Here is an 11,310-nt window from a genome sequence, read left to right on the forward strand (position 1 = left end):
AGAGCACTGACTGCTCTTCTAGAGGTCCTGAGTTCAAATCCCAGCAACCACATGGTGGCTCACGACCATCTGTAATGAGGTCTGATGGCCTCTTCTGGTGTGTCTGAAGACAGTTACAGTGTACTTATATAATAAATAAATAAATAAATCTTAAAAGAAGAAGAAGAAGAAGAAGAAGAAGAAGAAGAAGAAGAAGAAGAAGAAGAAGAAGAAGAAGCAGCCAAAACCATACATTAGAAAAAAGGAAGCATCTTTAACAAATGGTGCTGGGCTAGTGAAATGTCTACATATAGAAGAATGCAAATAAATTCCTATTTATCATCATGCACAAAAAGCAAAGTGGTTCAAGGACCTCAACATAAATCCGGATACAATATATCTCATAGAAGAGAAAGTGGGAAATACCCTTGAACACATTGGTTCAGGAGACAATTTCCTGAACAGAAGAACACCAACAGCTCAGGCTCTAAGATCAACAACTGATAAATGGGACCTCATGAAACTTCAAAGGTATTGTAAAGCAAAGGACACTGTCAACAGGACAAAACAGCAGCCAACAGATTGAGAAAGGATCTTCACCAACCCTACATTTGACATAGGACTGATATCCAAAATTTACAAAGAACTCAAGAAGTTAGACACCACAACCCAAATAATCCAATAGAAAATTGGGGTACAGCGCTAAACAGAATTCTCAGCAGAGGAATCTCAAATGGCTGAGAAGCACTTAAAGAATTTTTCAAAGTTCTTACTCATCAGGGAAGTGCAAATCAAAATGGCTATGATCAAAAACTCAAGAGATAGCACACGCTGGAGAAGACAGTGGGTTCTGACAAACAGCCAGGTGTGTATTTAACATACCAAAGTGTTCTCCCAGCAACCCCCCCCCCCCCAACCAAACAAGTCCTTACTTGGTATACCTGCCCTCTCCTCTACCCTGAACTTTCCAGCCTAGGCTTTCCCTCTACTAGAGGCTCTTCCCTATATAACCCAGACACTTTGGTCTGTCTGTCTGTCTGTCTTTCTCTCTGCATTTTCCCTCTCTGTGTGAGCACGCCCTTCCTTCCTTTCTTCCTTCCTTCCTTCCTTCCTTCCTTCCTTCCTTCCTTCCTTCCTTCCTTCCTTCCTCCCTCTCTCCCCTCCCTCCCCTGTGGCAACTGCCCTGTCCTCACTCCTTGGGATCAGTGAACCTGCCCAGAGCAGCTTTCCAATAAACCTGTCTTTATATACTCTAATCTAGTTTGCATTGTCTCATTTCTCTGGTGGAGAAACAATGTATCAGGAACTACTCTACGTGAGCTTCCCTGCCAGGACAGGATGGACCTCTGAAACTTTGACTCAGAGTAAGTCCTTCCTGCTTTAAATGGCCTTTGTCAGGTGCTTTGTCACAGACAGGAGAAAAGTAATCTCTCATGCAGAGCTCCATAGAGCCTTCACATTGTGCTACAGTAAATAAATGGGGACTGGACATGCAGCTCAGTAACAGTGCTGCTATATAAAGCCCTGGGTTTCATGCCCAGCACCAGAAAAGAAACAAGGGGCAGTAGTGGAACAGCCTTTAATCCTAGCACTTGGGAAGCAGAGGCAGGCGGATGTTCGAGGTCAACCTGGTCTACAGAGTGAGTTCCAGGACAGCCAGGGCTACACAGAGAAACCCTGTATCGAAAAACTGTCCACTTTTTGGCTCAGGAGGCTAAGCAGGAAGATTCCTGAGTTCAAGGCCAACCTGAGCTACATTGCAAGACTTTACCACCAAAACACATGCCAAACCCTCCAGTCCTTTTCTTCCTGCTTTTTGAAGGTGGTCACACTGACTGTTGTGTTTTATAAAAAGAAGGAGAAGGCAGGGATATGTTTGGTGAAGGCATGGCAGGGTGTGGGGGAAGGGGGTCCCTCTATGGGCCCATTCTGAGGCATCCCTTCTCCCTGAGGGACTAGCCACACGATGGTATAGTATAGAATAGAGTTTATTCAGGGCATGTGAAAGGGAGTTGAGAGAAAGGCAGAGGGAGAGAGAGAGAGAGAGAGAGAGAGAGAGAGAGAGAGAGAGAGGCCATGAGCAGATGTAGGAGAGAATGGGGGAAGAGGGGAAGTGAGAGCAAGAGAGGAAGGGGTGCGCAGTCCCTCTTATAGGGAGTCAGGCCTACCTGACCTTCCTTGGGTAGGTACCAGGTGGGTCAGGTAAGCACTGATGAAAGAATGCATTAAATGCTCAGACACACACACCACACACCAACCAACAAACAAAACCAACCCAGAAGCACAAAGATCGCGTCAACCATGAAGACTGAGACAAATGAGTGGGGAAACAAGAGACAGGATGTCAGAGGTTCGGGAGTTGCCCAGGAAGCTGTGGCTGCAAGCAGGGGAGGCTGAAGGGGAGGAAGTTGGTGGGGAAGACAGAATCGGGAGTGCTCCCACGAATGAGGTCACTGCATTTGGACAAGCCTAAGTCCTGCTGTGGAATGGCAGCAAGGCCACCCTGACCGGAGCACAGAGTGGAGGACTGCAAGCTGGTTTGATGAGCCAGCCTCTTTAAAGCTGGGCCTGGAGAGAGTTCACCGCGGAGTCTGAAACAGTGCGAGACTGGAAGACTGAACATTTTCCTAGACACAGAGAGTTAATTTGTTTTACACATATAAGCATATATGTTTTTCTGAAAGCGGAGAAGGCAGAACCACTGCGGTTTCTGGCAGCCCCAGATAATAAGAAGGCTGCCTGGAATCAGACCTTGTAGCTTATCAACCCTGCCCTAGGTCTCCAGGTCCTTAACTCTTGCCTCTAAAGTCCTTGTGGAGAGGTCTGTTAGAATAGTCCTTATCACCTAGCAAGACGTTTTTTTTTTTTTTTTTTTTTTTTTGAAGAAACAAAATGCAGACTGATGAGGCGGTACACAGCCTAAGTTTGGGTGGGGCAAGGGCCTGAATGAAAATATTTATCTATTCAACCTAAAATATCTTGGGCTTGGGGCCATCCGGGAGCACCGGATACTGCTCCTAAGAAAAGTCACAGTGGCACAACAGCGATTACTATAACTTTGCACTTCATTGTTTCTTTGAATCGTGGAAGGGGGTTAGAGGTGTAGAAGACTCCTTTGGCCCAAGGCGTGGGTGGGTGATAAACTTCTTTATGAGCCCAGGAGCGGCGCAGAGGCCACCACCTAACACTTGCCTCCTGGTCGACTGGATGCCCCTTTCCTCCGAGGTGGCTCGGCTCCCATCTCTGCGAAGCCCTTCTCCACTCAAAGGCCTCAGATAAGGCGAAGAGAGAGCCCAGATAGAAACCTAACCCGGGCGCCTCCAGACCCCTCTTGGTTGGCAGAGCCCGTGTACTGGACCAACGCGCCGCCCCAATTTCTCAGCTCTGGGCAAGGCAGGGACAGCTAGGTCTCTCATCTGACTAGAAAGTGTCCTCTAAGTCATCGGCGCTACAAAGGAGGCCCTTGCTGGCACCTTTTTCTTGTAAATTCTAGGTCAGGCCCCTTGTGCAAAGCAAATCCCCTGGGGAGAAGCGACCTGCCGCGAGCTCCGATCCCACCCACTCCGGCACCTCAGGGAGTATTCATTTGAAATGCTAATATTTTCAACGGTCTTTCTCGTTTCTAACTAAGTACTACACCAAAGCAGGCTAAAGCCTTGTGGAGATTAAAGAACTCGGCGACTTTGGCTGGGGCAGGAAGCGGCAAACATCTGTTGACTTAAAGGAGGGAGGCAGGTGTTTGTAGATAAATGACGGAAAATTACTGCAGATCCCATAGCCTAGGCTCCCCGCTTTAAAGTCTCCTTTAAGCACTGATTTCAGAGTGGAGGTTTTCCGAGTCCACTGACCCTTATTTGCACCGCTCCCTGTCACCTTTTCGGCCGGAACCGTGAGCAGTTTGGTCTCAGCCTCTGGGCAGCAGGGGGGCGGAAAGCAGGTCGCGGGTGGAGGAGGGGCGGGGATCGGGTGATCCAAATTCAAGTCCCGCCCAGGCCTTTTCTGGGTGCAGATAGGCCGGGTCTCCTCACTTGGTGAGGAGTTGGGTGGAAACCGCGGCGTGCTGGAGAACAGAAAGGTGACACAGGCTGGCGGTCTCACTCACATTCTCTCTCTGTGTCTCTTTGTGTGTCTCTGTCTCTGTCAGTCAGTCTGCCTGTCTGTCTGTCTGACCCCCCCCTCCCTCGCTCCCTCCCTTCCTCATTTCCAATTTTGGCTTGCGTTTCTTTGTTCGCATTCGATAGTTTGTGGAGTTTTGCCGAAATTATCAAGTCGTATTCCCTGCCCAGCCCAGCTGCCAGCGATGGTAACAGTAGCCGCGAACACCCTGGGAGCGGCTGACACTCCGCCAGGGCCTGTCCCAAGCCTTTCAAAGAGATTAACTCTGCAGGAGGAGACGAAAGTCACGTCTCGCTGCTTTCCAGAAGCGCCCCAACACTTGTTCCTCTTTGTCTCATGGGATGTGATAAATTGGGGCACACTTCCTGGTTGGCTATGGGTCGGAATTTCGCAGATGGACCGCCTAAGGACCCAGAGTTTGTGGGTGCTGGAGAGGGCTGCCGAGGATATCAGTGGTTCTGGAACATTTCCAGGTTCCCCACAATTCTCCAACTTCGGTGTTCTTTAAGCCACTCAGTTCTCCAAGCAAGCACTCCTTTATCTTTCACAAGTTTTTGCCTCAAGCTGGGAAAACGCAATAAAGGAATGATCAGTTTCCAGCTTGTGCAGTCAATCCCATACACAATGAAGTAAGTTAATAGGACAGAATTCTTTCCCACTCTCCTGGGAGAGGCTGGGGGTTCATGGGCTTTGCAGGGCAGCTTGAGCTGGCGTTGGGGGGGGGGGAGTAGGCTACTAGGGAGCTAAGAAACCCAATCCTCTTTTCTCTGACTTTCTGGCAAGAGAACTGGAGAGAGTGGAAAGCCTGTGGAGGAAATTTGGGTGCTGTTGGAGGACCCAATAAGCAAGGTTGGCAGGGCAGTATTCACTTCTCTGCTAAGACCAGGGACTGTGGCCTCAAACTCAGAAGCCTGGGTTTGGAGAGCGGTGGTTCTCAAACTTCCTAATGTTGTGATCTTTTAATACAGTTTCTCAGCCGGGCAGTGGTGGCGCATGCCTTTAATCCCCAGCACTTGGGAGGCAGAGGCAGGTGGGTTTCTGAGTTCGAGGCCAGCCTGATCTACAGAGTGAGTTCCAGGACAGGGACAGCCAGGGCTATACAGAGAAACCCTGCCTAGAAAAGAACCAAAAAAAAAAAAAAAAGTTCCCCATGTTGTGCTGACCCCCGACCAGAAATTATTTTCATTGCTACTTCATAATTGTAGTTTTGAAAATCTGTGTTTTCTAATGGTCTTAGGCAAACCCTGTGAAAGGGTCCTTTGACAACCCCGAAAGGTCAGATTGACCTCCCAGCCAGATTGAATTTGACCTCTTCAATCTTTACTGTGTTCATGGAGGTCAGAGGGCAGCTTGTGTGGGTTGTTTCCTTCTACCACGTGGACCCAGGGAATGACCAAGCTCTGACCTTTTTCTTCAAACAAGCAGGGAAGTCTCAGCCCTAATCCTTGTTCCTCTGTGCAAACTCAAGCTTGCAGGTTGGAAGGGCAACAGGACAAAGAAGGAGTTCCTTCTCCTGACTCAAACTCCGAGGTGTGCCTAGCAATCAAATAAACAGATACATTGATAGATAAAAGCTAGGCAGTGGTGGTGCATGTTTGGTTTTTTTTTTTTTTTTTTTTTTTTTTGAGACAGGGTTTCTCTGTGTAGTCCTGGCTGTCCTGGAACTCAGTTTCGAACTCAGAAATCTGCCTGCCTCTGCCTCCCGAGTGCTGGGATTAAAGGCGTGCGCCACCAATGCCTGGCAGTGCATGTCTTTAATCTCAGCAGAGGCAGGTGGATCTCTGTGAGTTTGAGGCCAGCCTGGTCTATAGAACCAGTTCTAGGATAGCCAACGCTACACAAAGAAACCCTGTCTCTAAAAAACAAAAGCAAAGCAAAAAGAAACTTCAGGGCCTTGGACAGCACAGGTTTCCCTCTTCTGACCTCTGGAAACATACAGACCTGGTTTAAAACTCTGGCTCTGTCATTTAGTTGCCGACTTGCTGTGGGAGGTCAGTTACTGGGTATAGGAATATGTTCTGTAGGTCTCCCCTTAATGGAATGGTAGGATAATACATTAAGCCTTAAGAAGGAGATGAGATGCTGGTGGCAGTGTCAGTGACAACACAGGGACCTCTGCATTGTGGTTGGCAAAGACAAGTCAATAAAGGTGTGGGGGATGTCTTCTCTCTTGATGAGAATAGCACAGGTGCATCTGGGAAGTGGTTGCTCTTCTCACAAGCTCTCTGAAGTTCCGCAGTGGCATGGGAGACACTGTAATATCCCTGCTCTGACCAAAGCGTCCGGTCCCAGCATTCTAGCTTGGGAGGGCAGGAGGCAGGAGCAGATTTGCTTCTGGAACCGGGAGCGCCCCTGGGATCTCTAGCTGGAGTCGGCTAACACATCCACACTGCTGGGGGCTTGTCCCAAGCAGGATCTTCTGCTGCTTCTGGTCGTGGGAAGCCCTTGGAGGTCATTCAATTGCTTTGTGTTGCTTCTGATATCTCCTCAAGGTTATGAATCCTTTCTTGTACAACATGTTCAAGATCTATCTATCTATCTATCTATCTATCTATCTATCTATCTATCTATCTATCTGTATATCTCATATCCATTTTCCATTTTCTTTCTAGAAAGAGCCATACCTGACTGTAATGCCATGTGCCTGGGTTTTCAGTGTAGATCATATGTACCATAAGTACAGAGGAAAATGCCACCTTCCTCAATCTCTCATGTGATGTGCCCTCCTCCTGCCTCTGCTCTCACACTCCCAACCTGACTCTTTATTTATTTATTTTTTAAATTCTCTTGTTATTTTGTCTTTTCCATATGTCACACAGCTAGAATCAAAATATTTGGTCTTTCAGATTGGGTTCTTGCACTTATCTGGTTGCATTTAAGGTTTTTTCTTTCTTTCTTTTCTTTTTTTTTTTTTTGGAGGCGGGTTTCGAGACAGGGTTTCTCTGTATAGCCTTGGCTGTCCTAAAACTCACTCTGTAGACTAGGCTGTCCTGGAACTCAGAAACCCACCTGCCTCTGCCTCCCAAGTGTTGGGATCAAAGGCATGTGCCACCTCTGCCTGGTGCATTTAAGGTTCTACTTATCCGTTAAAGCTTTCCTATATACCCAGAGCTTTTCTATATAGCACAGGCTGGCCTCAGATTTATAACAGCATGTCCCTCATAAACTAAATGAGTGAATGTGAAATTAACTTTAACAGCATACTCTATTTCTCCCAATGCATCAAAATATTATCATTTAGAATTTAATCAGTGAGCAAATTTAAACAAATCTTTTTATAGTAAGCTCTTTTTTAAAAAAAAAATTTATTTATTTATTATATGTAAGTACACTGTAGCTGTCTTCAGACACTCCAGAAGAGGGAGTCAGATCTTGTTATGGGTGGTTATGAGCCACCATGTGGTTGCTGGGATTTGAACTCCGGACCTTCGGAAGAGCAGTCAGGTGCTCTTACCCACTGAGCCATCTCACCAGCCCTATAGTAAGGTCTTGAAATACAGCATTATCTTACATTTTCAGTACACCTCAGGTTAGACTAAACACATGTCCAACGCTCAGTACACACTGGACAATGGGGGATGCAGTTTTGACTTGGGTGCTATGGACGAGGCATAGATCAAAATGGACAGGACTCTGTCTGTACTCATATAGTGACAGTCTAGTGTGGGAGATGGAGAAGAAACAAGCAAATACTTTTGGAGAGCGTTATTAGGAAGAGAATAAACGAATATTGCCAAGAGACTGGAAGGCTGTTTTAGACTGGCCAAGGAACCCAGACAGCCCTGAGCATGTAGTGGCTTCACATTAAATATGGGGAAAAATCACTGCTGGCTCACACTAGTGCGAGGTAACAAGCTGCTCCAAACTTCAGCTTAGTACAAACAGTCATTATTGTTCATGAGAAGACTGCAGGTCAGTGGGGCAGCTCTCGGTCCCAGGTGGGCTCATCCATGTGCCAGGACAGCTGCGGGTCAGGAAGGTGGCTCTGTAGGTCAGCGTTGGGCCTGCCATCTGTTGACTGGAATAGCATGACTGCAGCTTGTTTCCATTGGCTTCTCATCACCTATCAAGCAAGCCTCAACCTGTCCTCTGGGCAGAGGCAGCAGATCCAAGAGATAACATGAAAGCTTCAGGCTTTAGCCTCAAATGTGCAATGGCTCGCCTCTGCCCTTTTTTGACTAAGGGAACTTATAGTCACACTGCAAAAAGTGTGACTACAGAAATGGTCAACGAATTCAGGCAATATTCACTATTGACTGCTTCAGCTATATCAAAAACTTTCAACTCCACCAGCTGTGAAAATCCTAAACCAGGGCTGGGCACGAGTGGTATGCTTGTCTGACATACATAATGTCCATAGCTGGATCTCTGGTACATCATACATAAGAAAATTCTAAACTTCTATGTGCCCAGTAAGAAGACCTCAGAATACAAAAGCAAAAACAGCACTTGCGAGGCAGAGGCAGGCAGATTTCTGAGTTCGAGGCCAGCCTGGTCTACAGAGTGAGTTCCAGGACAGCCAAGGCTACACAGAGAAACCTTGTCTTGAAAACAAACAAACAAAAAAGCAAAAACAGAACAGCATTTTTTTTTTTTAAAAAAAAATTAAAGCCAAAAATTTCAGTGTATCTTTTGCAACTATCAATTGGCCAAGCAGGCCAAAGATTAGTCAAGCTTTAGAAGCTGACAGAATTTAAAGTAATTCAATGCTAATGCGTGGCTAGCAAATATTTACAGCCTATTTTCTGTGTGTCTGGCACTATGTCTGCCCGTTCCTTCATACAGCTTATGTTGTAGTGGCAGAAAACAGGCTAAATGAATATGTCAGAAAACCGCAGTGACAGCTATGGAGAAAAGCAACAGGAAAGGAAATACAGAACGCTGAATGGAAGGTGAGGAAGAGCTGGGAGAGTTGGAGCAGCAGTCATATATGATAAGTTGCGGTGGTTACAGTGAGCACAAAGGCCTGTAGCAAGAGCTGGCTTAACAGCAGACGGAAGGTAGGCATGGCAAAGTGGGAAGGATTGGAAGTACTCAGGGGCCTATCATGCAGGACCTTTGGGCCATAATAAGGATTTGGGAGGTTTAGTTTTAGTAATGGGGAAGTATCTAGATTTTTTTTTGATAAGGTATCGTGCACCTTTATTGGGAAGGACCCCAGGAAAAAGGCTGTTTGCTGAGACAAAAGTCAAGAATCAAGACCTTTCTGAGGTTGCTGGGTATCCAGTTTTGTTAGACAACAGTTCAAACAATTTCCATTGCTGTGTCGTTTAACTACCTAGACTGTAGTTCATTCCCCAAGGGATGTTACTATCTCCAGAGAACATATTCCAATTATCTTGGAAAACAAGGTAATTAGAATTATGATAAGTATTCACCATCTCAGTTCTCACAATGAAAAACCACAAGGACAAAAGTAACTCCAGATAGCTCCGTCTTCCTTGGCACTGGGGTGGGGGCTGACAACGTATGGAACCACTAAATTATTTGAAACTGTTAGTGTCTAGTCGCTTTCCTTTGAAGGTACAACCCTACAGGAAAGGAGGGGTTTAGTCCACAGCTATTTAATGAGTACCTACTATGTGTAGGCATTCTTCTATAGGGATAGAGCAGAAAAACAAGATTTGATATAAGGGCAGATTCCTGTCCTTTCTTCCCAGAGCAGACAGGCATGTAAGATAAATATGCGAAATAGGGTATATTAGATGAGAATATATTACGCCTTAGGGAAAAAAATTAAATGGGCAGTGGATATTTGGGATCGGAGGGACTATAGTAGTTTAAAATAGGCTACTTAAGGTTGGGGGAGCACTGCTTAGCATTTGTTGGACCTTGAGTGAGTCCCCCCCACCTCCCCTCCAGATTCCTTGACCATCTAATGGAGATGAATGGAAATGAGACAAGCCGCATGCAGGGGGTGGGAGTAGGAGCTTCTGTGGAATAGTGGATGTGTGTGCAGAGTGGAAAGAGGAGGAGCTATGTGTCGACAGGTAAGGGCAGGGGCTAGCACACATCCTGTAGTCCTTTGCAACTAAAGCTCTACAGGATGCAAATGTACACTTTATAATTTTTTTTCCCACAGCCCAGAGCAAAGGAAAAAAAATGGTGCTCATGTGGTCACTTCTTTTTTCAATGTATTGAACTAGACTCTTTAAGTTATATTTTATGAGACACTTTTCTGAAAAGGGCCGAGGGTCTATTTGGTAAGGCTAGTTCTGCCTCCCCTGAGCATGAGCCAGCAGAAATGCCTTCTGCTAGTTTTCTTCACAGAAGAAGAGTATAAGCATACTCAGGTGCAGTTCCAGGCAGTGGTGGTGGTGGTCTCGGCTTCCCTAGGCAGCACACAAAGCGGCAGCCTGTAGCATCAAAGGACACAAAACCTGGGCTGAGACCCGGGATTCTTGCTTGTTACATAACTGTGACCTTGGGGGGAAACTCCTAGATATCTGAGCCAGGAGAAGAGCATTCGATGAAGGGAATGTTAAGTCTTTTTGATCAGGTGAGCATCCCATGCCATCTGGGTGAGGGCTGTAGAGGAGAAAAGAGCTGTTTCTGAGTCAAACATTATCAGGGTATGGCTGCACACACCTATAATTAAAGAATTTGGGAGTGGAGACAGAAGGGGCAAGAGTCCAAGGCTGTACTGAGCCCTGTGTGGTCCTGACTCAAAACCAACCAACCGACTGACCAACTAACCAAATAAATGGAGAAATATGTCAAGACTCAAGCAATACAATGAAAAGCTCCTGGCCTGTACAGTCATCCATTATCCCATTCTGGTGTTGGCACTCAGGGTCAAGGCAGGGGAGCACTTGCTTTGCATGGACTGAGGGGGTATGGGGGTAATGTTGCTGTACAGTCTCCTGGGTCAGAAGAGTCGGAACTCTCCTCAAGAGAAGCCCTAGTGGTGGCATAACCTGTCTGTCATGACAGGAGGTTCAGGAAGGTAGAGCCCCAACACAGTGCTGCTAGGTAGTCATGTGTCTAACTCCACAGATCCAGGCTATCTCACTTCACAAATCACCTACGACTTCTTCCCCCCCCCCCCCATGAGGGTGGCTACGATACTCCTTCTTCAGCTTCCTGAAGGCAGGTGCTACAGGTGTGTGTATCCATACCTGGTTTCATGTATAACTTTCTGCTACACTTAAGAATACCCATACAAAGCCGGGCGTGGTGGCGCACCCCTTTAATCCCAGCACTCGGGAGGCAGAG

Source organism: Mus pahari, chromosome 8, assembly GCF_900095145.1.
Source record: "Mus pahari chromosome 8, PAHARI_EIJ_v1.1, whole genome shotgun sequence".
Lineage (NCBI taxonomy): Eukaryota > Metazoa > Chordata > Mammalia > Rodentia > Muridae > Mus > Mus pahari.